At 47.1% G+C, this 24782-nt stretch overlaps 2 long non-coding RNA genes across 2 annotated transcripts; both read left to right on the top strand.

The window, feature by feature from the left end:
* The first annotated feature begins 4412 nt into the window (after positions 1-4412).
* LOC141419587 (uncharacterized) lies at positions 4413-20672 on the top strand. Its single transcript, XR_012444231.1, has 3 exons — positions 4413-4523; positions 17923-18009; positions 18446-20672. It is a non-coding gene; the product is annotated as an uncharacterized lncRNA (long non-coding RNA).
* On the top strand, positions 7292-16414 carry LOC141419588 (uncharacterized). The gene is made up of 2 exons (XR_012444232.1): positions 7292-7549; positions 16111-16414. It is a non-coding gene; the product is annotated as an uncharacterized lncRNA (long non-coding RNA).
* Positions 20673-24782: the final 4110 nt, after the last annotated feature.

Here is a 24782-nt window from a genome sequence, read left to right on the forward strand (position 1 = left end):
TTGTTTCAATTAGTGGCGAGTAGCTTACAGGCTGCATTGTTTGCAAAGGGACAGAATGTCTTAACTCAAGCCCTTCTTTTTTGGAGGGCAAGCTCTGTGATCAGTGGGCCTCTCTGTTGCATAAAAGATCTGAGCTGTTGCAAAAAGCCAGGCATTAATTCTATCTCCAGTTCAGCTGAAGCTTTAGGGATAGGGTGGTGGGTAGAGAAGGCATCAGAGGCAAGAACCAGGTAAAGTGCCTAAGGCCTTCCTCCCTGTCCTGTTCTTGGCCCTCTTACTCCTGGCCAAAATCCATAGCAGTATAGAACAAACAAACCAGTAAAACCATTTATTTGATTCTATTTATTCATTGTAGGTAATTTTTGGGGTTTTTGTTTTGTAGTTTTTTTTTTTTTTTTGGGGTTTTTGAGTCAGGGTGTCACTATGTAGTCCAGGCTGGCCTCCAACTGGCAATCCTCCTGCCTCAGTCTCCAGAGTGAGCAAAATGCACCACTATGCCCTTCTGTTAATTTATTTGAGGGGAGACTTTTTACCTTGATTAAAGTAGGCTCCATGCATACATTAGAATGTGTTTGAGTGGGCCAAGCACATTTGATGTGAGCATTATTTGCACTTCCCATCATCTTTGTCAGACTCCCATGAATAAGTCCCAGGGATTTATTTAACTAACTCATAATGTTCACACCATCTGAGTTTACAAAGAGCCCCCAACTCATGACATTGATAATTTGATCTTCATTGCTTTGTTTGTATTGAAAATGATTTCATGCTGGGCCGGGGGTGTAATTCAGTGGTAAAGTGCTTGCTTAGCATGCAGAAGACCCGGGGTTGAATCCCTATCACCCACCCCCCCAAAAACAAGTAAACATTAGACCCAAAGGACAATTTTTACTATGCTCCTCTGCAGCTGAGGCAAATCTGAACACCTGAACACCCCTCCCGAAACTCTCTGCCCCTCAGCCTCCAATGAGCCACTTAGCCAGGCACCTGTTACCCTTCCTCTGTAGCTACCTTTCTGAAGTCATTCTCTTCCCTACTCTCTTACAAATTTGTGGTTCCCAAGGCTCTGACACTGGACTCCTTGTTTTCTCCCTCTGGACATGCACTATCCCATTTTGACTTCACCCAGTCTCATCTTTTCAACCAGTATGTCCCTAGAGGTGTGGCCCAAGCCAGGCCCTCTGTCCTGAATCCCAGTCCTGAATATCCAGGGATGTCCCCCTGACTTCTCACACTCAGCACATCCAAGACCAAACTCATCACGTTTCCCTGAAAATTTTGCTCCTACTTTTCTGTTCTAGCTATGTAGCCCAGGCTGGCCTTGAACTCACAATCCTCCTACCTCAGCCTCCTGAGTGTGGGAATTTCAGACATGCACCACCTTGCCCGGCCTTATATACTGATTTTGTGTTTGCTTGTTTTCTGTTTTTGTTTTTGTTTTTTTTTTTGTGGTACTAGGGTTTGAAATCAGGTTCTGGCACCTGCTAGGTAGGTGCTGTATCACTTGAGCCACACCCCTCAGCCCTTTATGCCTGCATTATTTTTCAAATGGGGTCTTGTGTTTATGCCCAGATTGTGATCCTCCTATTTATGCTTCCCATGGAACTTGGATGACTGGTGTGCACCACTTCACCCAGCTTTTTATTGGTTGAGATGAGGGTCTCGTGGACTTTTTACCCAGGCTGGCAATGAACTGCAGTCCTCCAGATCTTTACCTCCTGAGTAGCTGGGATTACAGATGTGCGCCACTGTACCTGGCTATATATTGATTTTTTTAAAGCAAGGTAACCCAGGCTGGCCTCAAACTCATGATCCTCCTACCTCAGCCTCTAGAGTACTAGGATTATAGGTGCACCACCACACCTGGCTTTAAATATATATTTTAACTGGTATATAATTATTATACATTATGGGGTACAGTGTGACATTTCAATACTTTATATAACATATATATATTTTATTATATACAAATTATATTTATATATATTATAAAGTATATATATATAACATAAATATATATATACTTTATTATAACATATAATGATCAGATCACACATTTATCATTTCATTGTGTTGGGACGCTGTAAAATCCCCTCTACTAGCTAATTTGAAATACACAATTAATTGAAACGCTTCTACTTAATCTTCATGGTCTGAACCACTACACTGTGTCACCTGGGTGGATACAGTAGCCTCCGAAGAGGCCTCCCTGCTCCCCTCCTCACCCCCTTCAATTCACACCCCCACTACAGGCAGAGTGAACTGGCTTGTATCTCCTCTGCTCAACATGTTCCCATGGCTTCTCATCTCACTCGGGAGAAAATGCAAACTCTGAACTGTTGCACAAAAGCAAGTCCTGCCTGCCTTCTCCAGCCTTCTCTCATGACAGCTGCCCTTCCACTCAATGCTCAGGTCACGTCATGTGCCAGGCAGTTCTCCTTCTGCACATTCACCCCTCACTCTTCCCTCTGCCTGAAATAATCTCCCCGTTATTGTCAGCCAACCTGGTGATGGCAGCATGCTCATCTTTCAAGTCAACAAGAGAAACCCTTCCTCATAACCATACTCCCAGGCTGAGTCAGCCATTCCCTCCACTGTGCCCTGTAATGTATCTGTTATGTGCTGTTCTCACCCATTCCTGTTGGTAGCTATATCTATTCATTTCTGGTTTATTCATCTTCTGTTTCTTTCTGTACAAATGAGCAGGTGTATTTCTATTTTTTTTTTACTTCCCCTTCCTTCTTATATAAAAGGAAGCATGCTATAGACATTTTTTGCACTTGTTTTTTGTGTGTGTGACGCTGGTGATGGAACTCAAGACCTCACGCATGCTAGGCAAGTGCTCTACCACTGACCTCAAGCATGCTAGGCAAGCGCTCTACCACTTGAACCAAACACTCAGTCCTTTTGTTTTTATTTTGTTTTTGAGACAGGGGCCTTGGTAATTGGTCTCACTAACTTTGCCTGGGCTGGCCTCAAACTTGCGATCTTCCTCCACCTCCCAAATAGCTGGAATGTGTAGGCATGTGCAACCATAGTCAGATTTCCTCATTTGTTTATAGCTGAATAATATCCCCCGTAGGCATGCCATAGTCTATTCAATCACTCTCCTATGTGTGGACATTTAGGTAGCTTCTAATATTTTGCAATCATAAATAACACTGCAATGGATAACTCTGTACATGTGCATTCCCCTAGTGTTGGAGACAAATTCCTAGAAATGAAAGTGGTGAATCAAAGACAAATATAGCTGAGTGTAGTGATGCATGCCACGCCTGTAAATCTCAGCACTCAGGAGGTTGAGGCTACATTATGAGTTCAAGGCCAGCCTGGACTACATGGCAAGAGCCTGTCTCAAAAAAAGAAAAATGTAAAACAGAAATAATTTTATGAGACATTATCAAAATGCTCTCCATAGGGTTGTATCAACTTTCTTCTTCACCAGTGCCATTGGAGAGTTACTGCAGACATTTTGGGAAGAGCTTAACTAGCTCCATTTCCTAACTGGCCTGTCTTTGTTACTGGTCTATACCATGCACAAGAAATCCCCTCAGGCATCCAACACACAACCCTGCCTTTTGAACACTCACATCTTTTAGAAAGCAATGAAAAAAAACCAAGATCTACATTTCTACAAATATACCTCCATCGTTTGCTTTTCATATTCTTTGTGGAGGAGAAACAGTAAGCCAATGACAGTGACTTCAGATGACCAAGGCCCCAGGCAATCAGAAGGTACTGAAACCAGGATCAATTTGCTTGAGAAACACAGGAACAAGTAAAAGGAACATTTTAATACTTTTCCAGGCTCAACAAGTACCAATTTGGTTTGTTCAAAGTTCCCTAATAAGCAGAGGCATCCATCTGGTACATAAATAAGCCATCCTACTGAGAAAAATAACAATAAAAGTAATTTACTGTGCTCTTAGGATCGGACAGTGTTTTCACACATCTATTATCTCATTTGATCCTCACAATAGAAGCATCTAGACTGGAACAATTGCTTCACTGTCCGATCTTTGATGTGCATGAAGTGGTCTTGGACTTCAACTGCAATCTATCCCCCTAGACTTCAAAGGGTTAACTAGAGCTGAACTCCAAGCAACCAGGACTTATTAGAGGCACAGGGTTGGAAGAAGCCTGGGAGCAGGAAGTGGTCAGGAAGCCAAGTCAGCCCCTGGCTCAAATTTCCCTGACCAAAAGCCTCATATGAATTATGGTGGAAAACCCCCAAATGCACACTACCCTCTCCCTTTAATTTAGGCATTTCATAAACAGATTGCATTGCACTCCAGAAATGAGGAAGGTTAATAATTTCCTTAGATAGAGAGTTCCAAGCAGCCTTTGTGGCTTTGTGTGGACCTTCAAAAGATCTTTGCAGACAGTCTGTGAAACTTTTTATCCTTGTCTATTAAACATTCACTAGACTCCTCTGCGCTCATTACTATTATTATTACAGGAGAGATCATTCAAGATTTGTGAGACATTCCAGAACCTAAGGGAGGCATCACCCATTCCTGGAGGTAACCAATTCTATTAGTTTCTGGTTTATTCTTCTGCCTCTTCCTGTACAAATGAGCACCTATCTATCTATCATCTATCTATCGATCTACCTATCTATCTTATTTTTTACTTCCTCCTTTCTTACACAAAAGGAGGCACACTACAGAGCCCAGGACCTCCCAGCCTCATGGCAGATCACCACCTGAAGATCCTTCTCTTGCCTTCTTTTGACAGTTCAGCTCCCAGCATCAAAGTGTCCACTGGTCCCACTAACATGCTAGGCCAGTGCTCAGAGTGTAAAATGGACAGGCAGGATCGTTTCCTGTCATAGGCTGTTCCAGCTTGTGAGAGCTTCATGGACAATTTGAATATAAAAGCAATTTTGAGGGTAGGATGTGGGATCAGGATCAGGCAGCACTGAGTCTAGATCCTCTCTCTGCCCTTTGCAAGCTGTGTGTGTTTGGGTAAGTCACATAACCTCTCTGAACCACTGTCTCCTCATCTTTAAAGTGTATGTGGGCAGGTGGCACATAACTAACTCTCCAGAGCAGTTGTGGGGATTAAAGGAGATTAAAAATATAAAATACTTAACCTGGTATCTGGTGCATGGAAGCAATTAGACTCAGTCTATCATAGCTAGAAGTGACCTTGGAGAGCATTTACTGTGACCTTCTCATTGTCTAGACGGGGATTAGAGAAAGGTTTCCTGAACCTTTGCAAACCTCCATAGTGTTTCTTTTATTCAAAGCACTGTATGGGCAATGACAGCTGTAGGTGGGGAGAGAGGCCACCTGCTGGAGTCCAGGTTAGAGAGGTGGCATGCCAGTTTGGCAGGCACAGTGTTAAGCAGGCACCAATGCCTACTTGAAGGTGGGGCTTTCTGAGATGAGGAATTTTCCTGTCTAGGAATATTTTCATGGTTGTCTACACCCAAGGCTATTTCAGCAACGCCTTGGTTGAAAATCCATTTGGCATCCTTTCTCCTTAATTGGTCCTCAAATTTGGTCTCCAAGGACCAAATGCTCCCCCAAAGCTCTGAGAAGCAGGGCTTTCGCCTCCTTTGGCTGTGAGAAGACCTTTTGGACCGGGTGTGGCTGGAGGAGGGAAGGAACTTCTCTTCCCAGCTCACTTTGTGGCGGGAAGTTCTGTGGCTTTTGCAAGGACAAGTGAAGGGAGGGGGAGGAAGAAGCACGGATGCCGTGACTCTTGTGATTGGCCCGCCACCTAAGTGGTGTGTCAAAGAGCAGCCAATCCCATCCCAGTGCTGGCAGTCGCGCCCCGCCCTGCTGACCTCACGTGGCCCTGCATGAGGTTTCTGTTTGCTGCTCTGAAACCCAGGGAGCACTGGGAGTTCTGCCCAGCTCAGCACTTCGTTATACTCTGCAGGCAGGAAGGAACTGGCCCGCCCAAGGTACTTAGCTCCTGTCTGAGCAATGGCCAGACTAAACAGGGCTGGGATACGTAAGTGAGGGCTATGCTGGTCGCACTGCACCCCCAGGCAGTAGACCGCTGAAGCACTTAGCATAACAGAAACCAGAGCCCTTTTCCTTCTGCTTGAGCATCTTCATGGCTTCCAGAGCTCCAAATTTGCCACAGTGCCCAATGAACTCATCCTACCAGAATCCATTTAGCCTCCTCTGCTGAGAACAGGACCGGAAATGGGGTGACCTTGGACAAGTCACTCCCATCTCTGGGCCTCAGTTTCCTCCTCTGTAAAATGTGTGGGTTAAATGCTTATTGAGATCACCACAACCACTATCTTAGGCCAGATCACCATTATAACTTCCTGACTTAAATGTCTACTTCTGCCCTTGTCTCCCTTGAATCCAGTACTAGCAAGAACAGCCAAAGGACCCTCTTTAAAACATAAACTAGATTGCACTACCCTGCTCCAGATTAAAACCCTCCTGTTCTAAGTTTTGAAAAATCCTTACCAGGACTCACAAGACCCTATGAGGGTCTGGCTGCCTAGTCTCACCTCCTACCTCTCACTCCCTCACTCCTTTGTTTGGCCACACCAGCCTTCTCAAATGTTCCACACAGGTCCCACACAGGCGCCAAGCTTGCAACTGCCTCAAGTCTTCACATAGCTGTAGCCTCTGCCTAGGATGCTGATGCTCTCCCAACACACACACCATCTTTTGGCCTATTTAACTCCTGTTCATCCTTAGGTCTAAGTTCAAGGTCACGTCTTTGGGTAAACTCTTCTTGTACAGCTGTACTCCCCTCTCCCAGGCTAAGTCCTCCTGTTATACACACTTTCCCTGGTCATTGTCCTTTCTTTCATAGCACTTATCACAACTAAAATCCTTTCTGGAATTATTCAATATAGGTCTCTCACACTAAGCTGTAAGCCCTGTGAGGGCAGGACCCTTGTCTGCCTTGTTCACTTGCTTATTTTTGGTACCTTGTGCAGTGCCTAGCACATAGGAGCACATTAAAAATGGTGAAATGGCCAGGTGCCAGTGGTTCACACCTAGCTACTCAGGAGGCAAAGATCAGGAGGATCACAGTTGGTAGCCAGTCCCTGGCAAATAGTTCGAGAAATTCTATCATCTCAAAAATTCTCAACACAAAAAAGTGATAGAGTGCCTGCCTAGCAAACATGAGGCCCAGAGTTCAAACCCCAGTACCATTAAAAAATTGGTGGAACGAATGAATAAATTATGTATCCTGCCAGCTCAGGCAGCCTACAGTGCCAGCTCCACAGCTCCTGCTATGGTTGTGGCAGATCACTGTGTCCCCACCTCTCTGGGGCCATAAAGCAATGGTGTTGACCTGTTGACTTCTCTGTCAGGCAATCAAGGAGGGCAGATCTGTCCTTGGAAGAGACAGAATGCAGTCACTCCTCAAGTCAAGTGCAAAAGACTTTGGTTTAAGCTATTCAGGCCTCATGCTCACTTCATGAGTGTTTCAATTCCTTAAATAGCTACTGGGCACCTACAGTATTGCCCAGCCCTGTTCTACAGGCTGAGTCTTCCCAGACAGACTGAGCATCTCAAGCGCTCACACATAAACAAGCAATTCCCATCCAAGGGAATAGCAGGTGAGTGCTGATTGTCCCCTGAAAATGTGATGGGGGAAGGGGAGGGGCAGAAGATTGTGCAAGAGGGTAATCTGATTATTGGCAGAGCAGGGGTGTGTTTCCTGACAGAAAGATGAGCACCAGGGAGAGACATCTGCCCATACTGGGGGTGCATTTCAGGACAGGCTTTCTGTCCACCGAGTGTGGCCACCAGGGGCTGTGTGCTGGGATGGCAGAACCACAAGCTCCCCACCAGAGCAGCTCTGCCATTACTGGGCATTAGTGTCACTGAAGGGACCTCTAAAACATTCAGAACTCACGCCTTCCTCCTCCCAACCCTGCAAATTCTGATTTAGATGATCAGATGTGGGGCCTACCATCTGCATGTTTAATAAATCTCCCTTTTACATGGTTTGAATGTTAGTGGGCTAGAGAGACTGCTCTACCAAGACCCTGTCTCAAAGAATAAGCCTGATATGGTGGTCTGCACCTGTAATCCTAGCTATACAGGAGGAGTAGGTAGAAGGATCTTGTTTTGAGGCCAGCCCTGGGCAAAAACTCGAGACCCTACCTGAAAAAATAACTAAAGCAAAAATAGCTGGGGGTATGGCTCAAGTGTAGAGGGCCTGTCTAGCAAGTACCAGGGCCTGAATTCAAACCCCAGTACCACCAAAAATAAAATAATATTTGAAAAAGAGAGCACTCAGAAGACCTCAGAGGACCACTGGTTCTGTGGGTGGCAGGTGGCTGGCGCAAGTGGAAGCCTAAGACCACAGTGGGTTCTCAGAACTCCCATTGCATCACTATTGATAAGAAGGGGTGACTGAGCAGGAGGAGAGGGTAGATTTGTGGGTGAGTGACAGGGTCTGGTGAGGGTGGAGGCTAATGATGTAAGAGTACCGAGCCATGACAGAAGTCCTGAGGACTTGATGGTTACCCATTTCCAAATGCCCTCCTCCCAACGCCAGGAATCTCTGATGCAAGGAACAGCAGAATGTCCGGGCTGCTCTGTACCTCCAAATGGGCAGTGCTAAAAACAAGTACCCTGAGGTCTGGGGCTTAGCCTATGGGTGAGAAGGAGCACTGGAGCCGGAAGTGAGGGCGTTTCCTTATTTCATCCAGTCATGTTTTGTTGTTTTGGCAGTACTGGGGTTTGAAGTCAGGGCCTCATGCTTGCTAGGCAGGTGCTCTACCCCTTGAGCCACTCCACCAGCCTTTCTTTTGTGTGTTGGGTATTTTCAAGACAAGGTCTCGTGGACTATTATTTGCCCAGGCTGGCCTCAAGCTTCAATCCTTCTGAGTAGCTAGGGATTATAGGCATGAGCCACTCGTGTCCTGGCTCAGTCATGTATTCTTTCTACAAGCGTGTGCTGAGGGCCAGGCACTGTATTAAGTCCTGGGGGATTTGACAAAACCACTGTCTGCCCCCAGCCAAAGCAGCAAACCAGAGTATCATGCTAGACTCTTCCATCTCTCTTCTCCCCTTCCATCAATCCACTTATCTGCTCTCATTGATTCGATCTTTGAAAAGTCTTTTGACTCCCACCCCTTCTCTCCAGCCACTGCCTTAGGACCAGGTCTCCCTAAATGTTCCCTGGACAGTTGCAGAAACTTCTTCGCTGCTCTGTCTACATCCAGGTCCATTTCCCACACTGCAGCCACATTGATTTGATGACCTTGTTTTGTTTTGTTAGAGACAAAGTCTTGCTATGTCACCCAGGCTGGCCTGAAACTCATAATCACCTTCCAAAGTGCTGGAATTACAAGTATGTTTTGTTTTTGAGACAGGGTCTCAAAACAGGCTAACTTTGTCTAGGCTATCCTGTAAATCTCAATCCTTCTGCCTCTACTTCCCAAGTAGCTGGAATTACAGGTGCCACCATGCCTGGCTGGATTTTAAAGAGTTTGTTGAGGTATACTTTACATATCATATAATTCAACCATTTTAAGTGTAGAATTCAGTCATTTTTAGTATATTTCGAGTTGTGTAACTATCACCTCTATACAGTTTTCTGGTGGGGGATGTATGTCAATGGTAGAGCCCTGGCCAAGTGTGTGTGAGTCCCTAGGTTCAATCCCCAGCACTGCAAAAATAATTCATCACCCCATAAAGGTCCTTCACAGCCACTAGAAGTCACTCTCATTCCCACTTCTAACCTTGGGCAACCACTAAGCTACTTTCTGTCTCTGTGGAGTTGCCTTTTCTGGGCGTTTGATATGAATGGAATGGCACCATATGTGGTCTTTTGTGTTGGCTTTGCCTCTCTTAATGCAGAAGTCTGTTCAGTTAAAATCCTTGTGCAACTTCCATCATTCATCATCCAAAGAGCTCACATTACTGTTCAATGGCCCTCACCTCTGGCTCTGTTCTTTGAGCTTCCCTAACACACACACACACACACCACATTCTTCTGGTCTCCAAGCCTTTGTGCCTGTGGTTCCCCCTGCTTGGAATGCCCAACCCCCTTCCCCTAGACAGACATCGCTATAACTTAAACCTCCCATGCTCCAAATTGTGTTCACCGCTTCCACCTCCACAAGCACTCTGCACCTTCTGTGATGCACTCACCACACACCTCTTAGTATCCATCCTCATTGGCTTCCTAGGAAGACTATGTGTCCCTCCAAGACAGACTACACTTTCCGTAATCTCCCATCTAGAATAGATCCTGGCTCAATAAGCGTAAAACCCAACAGAACCGCATAAGACTTAGTCCAGAACCTTCCTTAGAGAAGCTCACAGTCTTGTGAGGTAGAAAATAAGCCATCAAGCATGCCACGTTTACTGATGCCCCTTTGCGAGGTAGTGGGAGGAGGAAGAGAAGAAAAAGGACAGGCTTGAAGCTTACAATCCAGTCAAGAAGTTGTGCACACTGCAGTAGTCTGCAGTACAAAACATTACACAATCAGATGCCAGGTGGAACATGGGGGTGTGTCAAGAGTCCAGGAAAAGAGGGGAGGAGGAACTGGAGGGTTGGGAAGCACAGGCAGGACAAAGCAGGAGCTGGAAAAGTACCATGAAGAATGGCCTGAGCCACATGGTGGGGCAGAGAGCAAAAGGACTTGGAACACAGACAGCTAGAGGGTAAAGAAGTCAGTTTGGAAGCTAGTGACTTCATCCAAGACAGAAGAGACATTAAGGGCCTGAACTAAGTTTCTATCAGTAGAAACAGAATGTGTGGCAGGAATGTGGTGTTCAGATGTAGCAACTAAACAACACAGTACACAATGCAAGGGACACTTTAAAGTAAAGATACATTTCTGTTTCTGAAACTCACGTGGAACTGCCCCCTGCCCTCACATAGCAAGGTTGGGCCAAACCATGAAAGTCTTGAAGGCCTTGCCACAGTGTCCACCCAGTGGCCTGGGGGCCACTGAATGGTTTTCACAGGGGGACTGATACCTTTTAGGCAGATGACTCAGGTAGTGGGAAGGAGAATGGTGAGCTGCGGGAGGTCAAGGCTAGGAGACTGTGAGGACGGTTCAGGAAACACAGGATCAGGGCCTGAATTATAGCAGAGTCAGTGATGACCATAGGATGGTGGGATGCAGGGGTAATGTGGCTCAAATCATATGGGGACCTTAATGACAAGCTCATCCTAGGGGTGAAAGACATGGAGGGGGGTGCTGCTGGATCTGGCCCAGCATTCTGCGGTGTTCCCCACAACCTCTGTTGCCAGGGGGAAGGGGTGAGGCTTGGATGGAAGTGTCTGAGCAGGTGCCATAGCTGAAACCCTCCCAGACTTTCCCCTGGCCCATCAGCCCTGCACACTTCCCTTTTCCCTTGGGCTGCGGCTCCGCTCCAAGCACATAGCGTTCTCCTGAGCAGATGCGAGCATTCTGATCTGGGTGAATCACTGCCCCTGGCCAGAAGGGCCAGGGAAGCAACCACACAGTCCCAAGAACACTGCAAAGGACCTCCTGTGCAAACCCAAACAGAAAGGTTCACACGGGGAAAAACAACAGGTGTCCAAACCGCGCTGGCCTTTTCTGGGGTAACTTTCAGCATAACTGATGAAAGCGACACCCCATCTCAGCCCTGCTGGTTAGGAGTATCTAGAACATTCTCCTAGCTTAAGCCTCACACTCCTTAGGGATACAAAAGTCAAGAAGGCAGAGTCTGCTCTGGGCCTTGATTTGCTCTGTTGTGGCCCAGATGTTGGAGCTAAGCTCAAGTCTTACTCCATCCCATCATCCTCTGGGCTGCGAGTGGATCTGCACATAGGTTGGGGGCAGGGAAGGGAGACTGATAGCACGAAAGGGCTCTTCCCCCACAGGCTGCAGAGGTCAGGCAAGAATCTTGCTACGATCCTTGATGTCTTTCTCTAGGACCTGTAGGTTGCAGGAGTCCCTCTGAGGGCCTGTGACAGAGTTGCCAGAATCTTCCTTGGTAACCTCTGAGGCTATTATGCAGTCAGTGGGGAGGCTGCCTAGTATCCTGTAAGGGCAATGGCTCTGAATGTACATGGATCTGAGTTGTAGGCCTCACTGTCACTTTACTAGCTGTAGACCTTGGACAAGTTACTTAAGCTCTTGAGCCTAAATTTCCACTATCCAAGTGTAAAATGGTGACGGTAAGGGTACTTGAGAGGATTAAATGAGGTCATCCACGTAAAGTGTGAGGCCTTGTATCTGCTACATAGTGAGTATCCAATAATGTTAGCTATTATAATTATCCCCCTTTTGAGCCAGGTGTGGTGATGCACATCTATAATCTAAGCACTGGGGAGGATCATGAGTTCAAGATCGGCCTGGGCTACATAGTGTGTTCGAGGGCAGCCTAGATAACATAGGGAAACCCCATCTCAAAGACAAAGAATGATCCATCTTTGATTAATCTTCATCAGCTTCTTTTCCCCAAGGTCGCAGCTCAGGGCCATGCTTTAAGGCCACTGCTGCCTGGCCACAACCCTTCCCAAGAATCCTTCTCTAAAGCTCTCAGTTGCTCCACACATGGTGGCTTGCCAGGGAACTCTCATCCTAATTCAGAGCCAATTGTTCTCCGTATCTCTTCCTTTTGTTTTTTTTGCTCTGGTGCCATGGTGGGAGAAGGAGCCAGAGCCAGAGGGCAAAGTACAGGGAGAAAGCAAGCTGGTGAGGGGAGGGTTGGGTGGGGCAGTGGAGATGCCTTGTCTGCGCTTTCTACCATGTGGGGAGGCAGCCGCTGAGGTATCACAGCTTGCTCAGAATGTCCTGTCCAAAGCTGGGCTGCCCCCAGGCTCCAGCCCCCTCTCCAGCATGCTCTCTGACCTCTTGGGTAGAAGGAAGGAACAAGAAGTTCAAAGACTCGAATAACCACCTCCCATGTACCCTTCCAAGTGGCCCAGAAAGTCCAGCCCTGGCACTGGCTGCCACCCTCCATTGCTCTCAATAGGTCCCCACAGCCCAATTCACACCACACTGAAAACCCAGAGCCTAGCCTTGAAAAGAGAAGGGGTCCTGGAGTGGAGGTATTTGTTCGCTCTCCAGACTTTACAGCAGTTCTTGCACTTGCACTTGCACTTCACAGGAGTTATGAAGAGCCAGTGTGAAAATGTCCCTGGTGCTAAATCAATTAGGATGGCCTCAGCCACCAAGCCCTCAATGGACCATTCCTCAGCTTTTAATGCACCTAGAAAGGTGGGATCTCATTAATTCCTCTCCAATCTCTAGGAACACAGACAGGCAATCGCACACATAGCTGCATGCAAGCCGACTTCACCAAACACAGATGTTATGCTACCAACATCTGGGCGATGGTAGCAGTCCTCCCAAAGCAGGGCTGGCTGGGGGGGCCTTTCCACCGGCCTCACCCGGCTGCTTCCCTCCCACTCCGTCAGAACGAAATGTTCTTTTTGCGGTTGTAACCTCTTTTCCCTTGGAATGACTTGCCCATGTCTGGACCTAAATCAGGGCCGCTGCTCTAAGGCGCTGTCACGCAATAATAAATTTCCCAGGCAGCCTCGGGGCAAGCTCTCCTCCCCGCCCCCGCCCACTTTCTAACCCTCCCTCTGTGCTCCTGGTCCCATCTGAAAAGTCACTGTGGTTGGTTCTTGGCGGCCTCCGAGCCCGTACAGAGCAGCAGCGCTGGCCTCTGGCTCCCCCTCCCCATGCCCCGCAGCACATGGTTCCCCACGCGGCCGGCCGCCGACAGGGAGGCGGAAGACACGTGGGTCCCCACGCGGTCACCAGACAGGGTGGGGCGGCAGGGGCGGGGCGCAGGCTCACTGCGAGTTCTGGGTGACTGGAGTGGGAGCCAGAGGTACCAGGAAGCACCGGAGCTCTCCAGATTTGTCTGAGCGCCTGTGACACATGTCCTCACATGTTTGCCCAAGAAAACAAAACAAACCCCACTCACAAGGGACTTGGGGAGAAGAGGGGGAGGGAGCTTTCGGCTTCAGAATGCCAGAACCAGAGTGGGGTGAGGCAGTGGGCAGGGGTGCAACAGAGAAAGGCAGAGCCTTGGAAGCCCAGAGGAGGGAGGTGAGAGTAGTGCAAAGGTCAAATGCCTCAGGCAGCCCAGGCAGGCAAGGTGAAAGGAGAAAGTGGCCCAGGTGAAAGTCCATGATTCACAAACTTGGCTGCAAAGTACAGTCATCTGGGGAGCTTCTCCAATCCTGATGCCCAGGCCTCACCTGACTCCAAAGTACTCAATCACCAACATTGCCAAAAAAAAGAATCCCTGGGCAATAGGCCTGGGCAGAAGTTTTTGAAACTCCCCAGGTGATTCCAACATGCAACAAAGGTGGAAAATCAGCCCTGTAAGAATTGGCTAAACCAGGCTTTGCAGTGCACAACTGTAATCCCAGCTCCCCCTCCAGGCAGGAGGACCACAGGTTTGAAGCTAGTCCAGGCAAAGTTAGCAAGACCCTGAGGACTTGGCTTAAGTGGTAGAGTGCCTGCATAGCAACCAAGAGCCCCTGAATTCAAACCCCAGTACAGAAAGGAAGGAAGGAAGGAAGGGAGGAAGGGAGGGAGGAAAGAAGGAAGGATGGACTAGATGCTCAGAGCTGGTTCCCACCTGGCTGTTTCCCACACCTGGGAGCTTGTCAGAGGAAACCTCACCTGCCCCAGGACCTGGGCCCCATCCCCAGTGTTAAAGGAAAGGAAGAGGGCCTGCTGAATTGATACCTCTATTTTTTAAATAACAGCTTTATTAAGATGTAGTTCTCATACTATAAAAACCACCTTTTAAAGCATACAGTTTCACCTCTCCAAAAAGAAAGGATACAGGGCATACTTGTGAGCCCTCCCCACTCCCCTTCTCCTCTCAGCCTGGCAACACTATTTTACTTTCTGTCCCTAGGGTTTGTAGGGTTTGGCCCATCCCGATAGTCATCTATATACATTACAATTCAGCAGTGGCAATGTGACAGACCATCTCACTCCCCTTTCACCAACACTGTCAGGTGGAGATGAGGGCCCAAAGTTGTTGAATTTTCTGATCTTTCAAGAAAAGTCAAGCCGGGTGCTAGTACCTCACACCTATAATCCTAGCTACTCAGAAGGCAGAGATCAGGAGAATCACGGTTTAAAGCCAGCCCAGGCAAACAGTTCACAAGACCCTATCTGGAAAAAACCATCACAAAAAAGGGCTGTGGAGTGGCTCAAGGTGTAGGCCCTGAGTTCAAACCCCAGTACCACAAAAGAAAAAAAAAAGTAAAAAATCTGTAATTTTTTATGCGAAAACTTCCACTTTTTAAAAGGTTGGCAACTGCTGGCAGAGTGGCTCAAGTGGTAGAGCTCCTGCCTAGTAAGTGTAGGGCCCTGAGTGCAAACCCCAGTATTGCCAAAAAGAAAAAAAAAGAAAAAAAAAAGGTTGGCAACTAGTTCAAATTTGAAATACTGTTCAAGCCAAACAAAACCTGCCTGCCGGGGGACTGAATTCAGCCTGTTAGCTGCCAGTTTGCAACTTCCGTAGGTTCTAACCAGGGTTCACCATAATCCTCCCTACACCAGCTAGTGCTTCTCTTTGGTTCCATTTCTGCAAATGTAGGGACAACCACTGCATAGCAATTTCTTCATAAAAACCCTCGTGCATTGTTCCTCCCTTCTCCAAGCAGGCAGCCATACATTTATGGAGGACCTATCATGCTTGGGTGCATTGTGTGTGGTTTTTTGTTTTGTTTTGTTTTGTTTTATGTGAAACTGGGGTTTAAACTCAGGGCTTTCCACTTGCAAAGCAGATGCTCTACTGCTTAAACCATACCTCCAGTTCATTTTGCTCTGGTTGCTTTTTGGAGATGGAGGGTCTCTCGAGCTATTTGCCTGGGCTGGCCTCGGACCTCTATCTTCTTGATGTCAGTCTCCCAAGTAGCTAGGATTACAGGTGTGAGCCACCTGGCATCTGGCTGTTTTCTGGTTTGTGAATCACTTAAATCTTCACAATAGCCTTTATGGCAGATACTATTATCATTCCTGCTTTGGACAAGGAAACTAGAGTCCAGAGAGTTTTAGTAACTTTCCTTATGCTGCACAGTCACTATGTGACAAACCCTGAGCTCTTCCCATCTCACCCCACTGCCTCTACTTTACCAGTCTTTGCCCAGATTTCCCATCTTTCATCTCTTTCTTATGATTCTGACCTTTCTCTGTTTCCCCAGATTCTGGACACAGCTCTCTGATGAAGACTAGACTTTCGTAGAGCAGGGTCTCCAAGAGCATAGGAACTACGTTCACGGAGAGTCTCCTCTTCAAAGACTGGAGCTCATTTCCTAAGCACACTCATCCTTGTCAAATATGTGTCCTGATGTTTGTGGACCACATCAATGAGCTGTGTTCTATTTTCAGGCTGATTCATATTCAGCTGTGGTCAACTCCCTTCTGTACTTAGTGTTTTTCTTGTTTTCTTGTGTGCAGTTAAATTATGTTGTTAGGTTTGGTAACTAATGAACCCCTTGCACTTGTCCTGGCCATCTCATCCTTTTTTCACAGGACCTTGCTCTGACCCATCCAACGGGAAGTCCCTCTCCTAGCTCTGTGGGTTTGGCTCCCTCCCAACCTCCTCTCATTTCCAAGTCACTTGTGGCTTTGGGAAACTGTCCCCACCCTCCCCCAAGGTCTGCCCCCTTCACTACTCTAGAAACCCTAGTTAGGACTGGTGGGGGATGGAGGAGACAGGTGGAGAGAGGCAGAGTCTGTCCCCATACATTGGGGGTGGGGACAGGTGTGGCTGTGCCTGGGGTGTTCCTTCATGGCGGCCTAGGCTGGAAGTTCTCTTACACCAAGTACAAAGCTAATCTGCTCCCAGGAGGGCGTCAGAGGTCCATGGACCTTTTTTCAGGTCAAAGGGATCTTTGGTGTTGGAAGATCCTTTGGCAGGTGTCCTTTAACTCATTCCTGGCCCCTTGGGACATCCCATTGTCTGAGTACTCTGGAATCCCAGGCTGGTTGCTAGGCACAGGACTCTCAAACAATGTAGTAGGACAGCTCCCCAGCCTGCCCAGGGGCCTCCCCAAGCCACAGGGTGTGGTTTGCAGTCTGGGTACATTCTGTACCCTTGCTGTGGGGGCGCGTTTGTGGTTCCTGGTGCTGTGGCGGAGCCCCGCCCATGCCATTCCTCTCTAGCCACAAAAACAAGCTTAGACACTGAGAGGGGAGGAATTGAGAGGAACCTGTTACTGTACGGCTGGCCCCTGGAGGCTCCAAGGTGGTAAAGCGCTCCTCCCTCTTCCCTGAAGGCGGCTCATGTGTGGAAGGTCAACAGTGTGGATGGCGCCCCACTGCCCGCCCCTTCCCGCCCTTCCCGTCCTTTTCCGCCTTTCTGGAATAGCTGCCTGAGCCATAGAGCCATGGCCTAAGGTGGTGCCAGGCTGTCATCGTCTTCTCCAGTGGCCCCCAAACATGGCTTTCCTTTATCTACAGCACTCAGTGTCTCCACGCTCCTCCGCACGTTGACTGCATTCATTCACTCATTAGTATTACCCACCACTGACTGCCTGCCCAGGGTACCGGGCACTGCCAACCTTTGGTCATCACAACCACCTTGCCACTTTGAGAGGCAATCCTAGCTGATCGTCTCACACTCACTGTAGGCAATGTGGTGAGCACTTTACATATCTCATTTAATCCTCATGTTTATTTATTTATTTTTAACGGTACTGGGGCTTGAACTCAAGGCTTTGCCCTTGCTAAGCAGATGCTCTACCATTTGAGCCATGCCTCCGGTCCTTTTTGTTTTTAGGTAATTTTGAAGAGAGACTCTCACTTTTTGACCCCAGCTGACCTGGATTGCGATTTTCCTATTCTACACTTCCACCTTAGAATAATAGATGCTTGCAGCCAGCTGGGGTTTTTTTTGGTTTTGTTTTTTTTTACGGTGGGACTGGAGTTTGAACTCAAGGTTTCCTGCTTGCAAAGTGGGCACTCCACTGCTTGAGCCACACCTCAAATCCATTTTACTCTGGTTATTTTAGGAGATGGAGTCTCACGAATTACTTGCCGGAGCTGGCCTGGAACCTCCACCCTCCCAGTCGCAGCCTCCCATGTAGCTAGGATTACAGGTATGAGTCACTGGTGCCCTGCCAGCTTTTTTTTGTTGAGATGGGGTTTTGCACACTTTGTTTTGCCAGGGCTGGCCTGGAACCTCGATCCTCTTGATAGCCTATCAAGTAGCTAGGATTACAAGTGTGAGCCACTGGAACCCATCTTACTTACTTATTTTGAGAAAGTGTCTTTCTGCGTTATCCAAGCTAGCCTGGAAATCGTGATCCTCCCGCCTCCATCTCTCAAGTGTGGGGATTACAGGCATGCCCCACCATTCTTGGCTCTTACTGCACTGTTACTAACCCTATTTTACAGACAAGGAAACTGATATAAAGAAGTTCAATACTGTGCCCAAGGTCATACACTACCAAGTGGGAAAATCAGGATTTGAACCTGTCTGCCACAGTCAGGTCTATAACTTTTCCAATGCACTACACTTTCCTTTTCTCTCAGGTCAACTCTGAGGACGTTTTATTAATCTGTGGTGGAGAATGGACTGCTTCTGGCCTCAGAGGAGAGAACATTGTCTTCGGAGAAGCTGAGAGAGGCAGGAGCAACCTTTGCTCAGTCGCAGGGATTCCCCAGGACTCCCAGGGAGCCAGGCCACGCCCAACTGCCTCTGCTGGGCTGGCAGTCGGCTCCGGGTCTGCACTGGAGAGGGGTAGGGTTGTGGCTCGCGCATGCGCACACAGGGACCTTGAGGGGGAGGGGTGAAGTGGAGTGAGGAAACTCACTGTCCCAGAGCTCTCTTGCGCCCTCTGCCGGCAATTTTCTCTCACTGCCGCTGCTACCCAACTCCCCAATTTCAGGTCCCTAAACCTCAAAACCCTCATTCCCTGTGACTGCTCCTGTAGTGGCTGTCTGCTTCTGAGACTAACTTGTTTGTTACTTTTTGTGGCTTTCGCTTTTACCATTTGAAGTATACAATTCAGTGGCATTGTGTAGTCAGCCCTCTGCATCCGTGTATTCTGACAACAATTTCTGTTTGTATTATTCCCTAAACAACACTGTAGAATGCCTGTTTACATAGCATTTATATGGTGTTAGGCATTGCAAGTAATGGAGAGATGATTTCAAGAATCCAGGAAGATGTACAAAGGTTATATGCAAATACTACTCCATTTGATATGAGCACAGGTGGCAGAGGTCCTGCAACCAGTCTGGAATGAATGCTGAGGTACGGGAGTGCACTCACATCATTGTGTAGCCATAACCACCATCCACCATCAGGATTCTTGTCCTCTTGAAAAACTAAATAATATCTCCCTATGCCCCTCTCCCTCTAGCCTCTGCAACCACAATTTTACTTGCTGTCCCTATTAGTTTGACTACTCTAGGTATCATACATAACTGGAATGATACAATATGTGTCCTTTGGGTCTAGCCTAGTTCATTTAGCACAGTCTTCATGCGTTGTCCCTGTTGCTCATGTGTCACTATATGGATACACTACATTTTGCTTATCCTTTCATCCATTGTTTCCACTGTGAAGAATGTTAGTGTGCAAGTCTGAGTGCCTGCTTTAATTCTTTTGGGTGTATCTCTAGGAGCGTGCCTTGGAGCCATGTGCCTATTCTCTGAAGAAGCCCAGTGGCTTGGCCTTCCTCAGAAGAAACTGGCCTTCACAGTTTTCTGCTCAGACTCATTTTTGTCTCTGTGCATGTGGCAGCATCTCTATGGAAAGCACCTCACTTCATTCTATCCTACTTCCACCCCATTGCCAGCAATTTCCTGTAGGTGAGCCTCTCTGGGCTTCATTCTCCATGTTTCTGCCCTGCGTACTTCCGGTAATAGTCTCTCCCCTTGAAGACCATGTCAGTCTCTGGTTGCCCTGTTTACCAGGTCCCCAAGGGCCAAAAGCACAGCTGCAATGACCTTTCACAAGTGAGAGAGATGGTGCAGTGGTTGAAGACGGGCTCTGGAGCCAGGCTGCCAGGATATACACAAAGCATCAGTGCAATGCCTGGCACAGAGTAAACACCAAGGAAATGCAAGGTGTGTTGGCCACTGGTGGCTCACACCTATAATCCTAGCTACTTAGGGGACTAAAATCAGGAGGATCACAGTTTGAGGCCAGCCCAGGCAAATAGTTCGCAAGACCCCATCTCCAAAATAATCAGAGCAGAATAGATTGGAGGCATGGCTCAAATGGTAGAGAGCGCTTGCTTTGCATGTGTGAATCCCTTAGTTCAAACCCCAGTCCTCCCCCCAAAAAAAGAAATGGAGGTGTTATTTGTCATCGTGTCATTGCTCATTCTCCCTCTCACTGCTCCTTTGACAGAAACCATGAGATGGCCATGGGAGTCACTTCAGTATGTTTTCTAGGGAGGACTGCTGTTGAATGTATGGACTTACTTCCCTCTCCACTGTCCCCCACCCCGTGTCAATGGTCATCTCAGGCCAGCACCCCTGCACTTGTGCTAAATACTTTTGTTCAGCATGTGTGAACAATAAAGAGCACACAGAGCTTTTCTCTCCTACAGCCCAGCACATTACAGCCATTGTGTGCTCGATAACCTGGCGGTCCTGCTTGGGCTCCCACTCAGGCCAAATATGGCTCAGGCAAGCTGCCAACAGCAGCTGGCTTTGAGAAACCTCCTTTCCCCTCCAAAACCTTACACAGAGGGGATACACTGTTTATGTCTTCCAGGCTGGGAAAGAAGAAACCAGGCTCAGTGTATTGCATGCTTATCAGTAAAGATAGCCATATCTAGTGTGTCGTACTGGTTAAAACGGCATATTAATAGGGTCTATTAATAGGGTCAAGACCATCACTTCTGTCTACTGGGCTATTCTCCAAGCATTGATTAGACACCTGTTAGAAACCAGGCACTGTGGTGTCCTGAGATAAGCAAAGTAAGATGGCTGCCCTCAAAGGCATCCAGACCAAGATAGTGCAAGCTCTCTAGGTGCTGAGAGTTTGAAAGAGCACCCCCCACCCCATCCACCTCCACTTTCACTAGAGAATTCAAGGAAGACTTCCAGAGCCTGGGCTACTTTACATTGAGTCTTGAAAGAGCAGTTTATGGGAATAAAGCCTGCTGGGGGAGAACAGGGCACTCCCCTAGGGAACAGGAAGTTTGTACACTGAGGGGTGAAACTGCTGGGGGTGCAGAGGGAGATGCCAGCAGGTAACTGTATGGAGCTAGGCAGGGGTGACAAGACTCCAGGTCACCAGGTCACCAGGTCACCAGGGGAAGCAGGGCTCAGAGCATGAGAAAGGGCATTTTTCCTCCTTGTCTCTGTTGTCACTGTTTTGTAAGAGTTTGGAATTTCTCTTGCAGGTCTCCCAAATGAGTTTCCCACAGCATGAACATTTCACGTGGCCGAGTGGTTCAAGTGGTAGAGCACCTGCCTGGCAAGAGTGAGGCCCTGAGTTCAAATCCCAGTACTGCAAAAAAAAAAAAAAAGCTGAATCTTTTTGATCATGCCTGTGACCCTAGCTACTTAGGAGGCAGAGAGCAGGAAGGATTGTCGTTCAAAGCCAGCCTGGGCAAATAGTTTGCAAGACCTTATCTCGAAAAAACTTATCACAAAAAAGGGCTGGTGGAGTGGCTCAAGGTGTAGGCCCTGAGTTCAAGCCCCAGTACTGCAAAATAAATAAATAAATGAGTGCTCCACATAACTCTATAGCTACCCCAGTAGCTGCAGACAGTAACAGTGAAGGAAGGAACAAAGGGCAGGGACACTGAGCAGATGGGGCTATATGCCCTCTCCAAGTAGCATTCCCCATTTTTGCCTGTGTTCAAAAGTTTCATTTGTTTGTTTGTTGTTAACTTTTTATAGTTCTGTTTTTAAAAAACACTACCTCCCCACAAGTTTGAAAAGTGCTATTGTGGGTAATGGGTGTATATTAAGGTATTTAGAGTAGGGGCGTTGACATATTTTATATACATGCCTGCTGGATGGGCAGTAGAGTATAGGAGAGCAAGAGTAGAGGCGGAGAGACACAAAGCAGGAGTCCAGGAAGGAGAATATGGTGGCATGGGCTGAAGGGGGTGGTGTAGCACTGAAGAAGCAGTGGCAGTAGGTCTATATTTAGGAAGCAGAATTAGGACATGAAGATGGATTGGGTGTGTGAGGTGAGGTGAAGGTGTCAAGGACAGGGCTGGCAGAGTGGCTCAAGTGGTAGAGCACCTGCCTAGCAAGCATGAGGCCCTGAGTTCAACCCCCTAGTATTGCCCACTCCCAAAAAGATGTCAAGGATGACTTCTAGATCTGCTTAGGGACATTTGTTAAGTGTTATTTCCTGAGGTGGGGAAGTCTGATTTAGGCAAAAATTTGAGTTCAGTTTTGGCCATGTGTGCTGGAAATGCCATATAAGCAGTTGGCTATGAGTCTGGCAATGAGAGAGGAGGTGTGGAGTGGATTCAGCAGCTGCAAGAGTAACTGAGATCACCACCTAAGCACTGAGTATGGGGAGGGGCCTTCCGGTGTTTGAGGATTAAACAGATTAGAAGGAGGATCCAGCAAGGTTGGAAAACTAGAAAAGTAGGGAGAGGTTCCTGAAGCCAAGTGAGGAAAGAGTTTCCAGAAGGAGTGAGTGACCAGTGAGACAAAAGATGCTGAAAACCAAGTAAGTTGAGGACAGACAATTGACCATTGGCACTAGCAAATTGACGGGACCTTGACAAGTTCTGGTGAGTTGGTGGGGAAGGAAGAAAGACTGAAAGGGCTAAAAATTAGTGGATTTAAAGAAAAAGAGTGAGTGGGAAGTGAGACATGGAAGCTGTGTGTAGACAATACTCTTAAGAGCTGTGTTTTGTTTTGGAAAGGAGGGTGAGTTTGAGGCAGGTGGAATCTGAGGCAAATTGACCCCATGAGACATGCAAAGAGAGTGTCCAGTTAGGCAGGTGGATATCCAAGCCAAGAGCTCAGGAGAAATATCAAGGTGTGTGCTTACATTGGAGAGTCAGTCATTCCGTAGAATCACTGAAGCTCTGGGGACTGACGACTTGGAAGAAAGAAGCTAAGTGGTGAATAAAGATATAGGTAATTTGGCCAGGTATGGTGGCTCATACCTGTCATAATTCCAGCACTTGGGAGACAGGAGGATGGTGAGTTTTGAGGCTAGCCTGATTTACATAGCAAGTTCGAGGCCAACCAGGGCTATATATTGAGACTGTGTCTCAGAAAAACAAAGAAAAAAAGATAGAGAAAATTTGCTGTGTGGGAAACGAGATTCACAAGTTGAAATTGTTTGACAGCCTGAAAGGAGTTATTTAGCTTGTCTCTATTCCCAAGGACAAAAGCTGATCTATGAAAACCAGTGGGAAGACCTCCCAAGACCTGAGGCCACGAGGGAATTTGGAGCTCTATGGATGACACCTAATTATTAACATGATCTGGAAATTGACTGTGTGAACGAAGCCATAAAATTACTCACTTTTTTTCTTTTTTTGCTATTTTTGGGTTTGAACTCAGGACTTTGCACTTGCTAGACAGTTGCTCTACCACTTGAGCCACACTCCCAGTTCACCATTCACATTTTAAAAGAAAATGTACATTGTAACAGCATTTATGCAAGAAAAAATTTAAACACAGAAATGCTGCAATGGTGATGCATGCTTGTAATCCCAACACTCAGGAGGCTGAAGCAGAGGGATCTCAGTTTGAGACCAGAATGGGCTATATAGGAAGATCCTATCTAAAAACGGATAGAAAACCAGAAATGAATACCATATAACACTTATGGATATACACAGTATGGTAAAAGTATAAAAATGTAAGTGGGAAGGACCCTCTCCATTGCCAACCTCAGGATAATGGTTGCCAACAGGGAGGAAAGAAGGGGAATTAGATATGAACCTGAATTGTTTCTGTAATGTTTTCTTTCATTTTTAAAAAAGAAACTATCTGAGGTAACTAGGCAAACGTTAGCATTTGTTAAGTCTGTACATGGTTACCTATGTGTTTATTGTTTAGTATCAACTGCACCAGGCCTGTGAAGAATAAGTTTGTGCTCTGAGCTGGGCGCCAGTGGCTCATACCTGTAATCCTAGCTACTCAGCAAGCAGAGGTCAGGAGGATCATGGTTCCAAGCCAGCCTGGGCAAATAGTTCCTAGAGACCCTATCTGGCTAGAGGACCCATCACAAAAAAAGAAAAAGGGCTGGTGGAGTGGCTCAAAGTATAGGCCCTGAGTTCAAACCCCAGTACCGCAAAAAAATAAAAAATAAAGTGCTCTGAGCAAGATAGGCCCATTACTGAACCCAACAAGCACAAACTATTAGAATCTGTTTTTACTGCTTCTGCACTTTTCCGTATGCTTAAAGGGTTTCTTTTAAAAATCGTTTTTATTAGCTTATAATTCTAGATTCCACACATAAGAGACAACATGTAATACTTGTCTCAGTCTGGCTTATTTCACTTATTATCTCCAGTTCCATCCATTTTCTTGTAAACGACATGATTCCATTCTTCTTTATGACTGAATAATACTCCCTTGGGTGTATATACCACGGTTTCTTAATCCACTCATCGGTTAATGGGCGCCTAGGCTCATTCCACAGTTTGTCTATTGTGAATAGTGTTGCTGTGAACATGGGTGTGCAGATGCCTTCACTGCAGCCCGACTTACATTCCTTCACATCTACGCCCAGGAGTGGTATGGCAGGATCTTATGGCAGTTCTAGTTTAAGTTTTTTTGTGCTGCACTAAATTCTGTTCCCACCAACGGTGTATAAGGTTCCTTTTCCCCCCTAGAATTCTCACCAGCATTTGGTGTTGCTTGTTTCCATTTATTTACTTATTCATTTATTGCAGCACTGACGTTTGAAGTCAGAGCCTTG

The sequence above is a fragment of the Castor canadensis genome, chromosome X, assembly GCF_047511655.1.
Source record: "Castor canadensis chromosome X, mCasCan1.hap1v2, whole genome shotgun sequence".
NCBI classification, from domain to species: domain Eukaryota; kingdom Metazoa; phylum Chordata; class Mammalia; order Rodentia; family Castoridae; genus Castor; species Castor canadensis.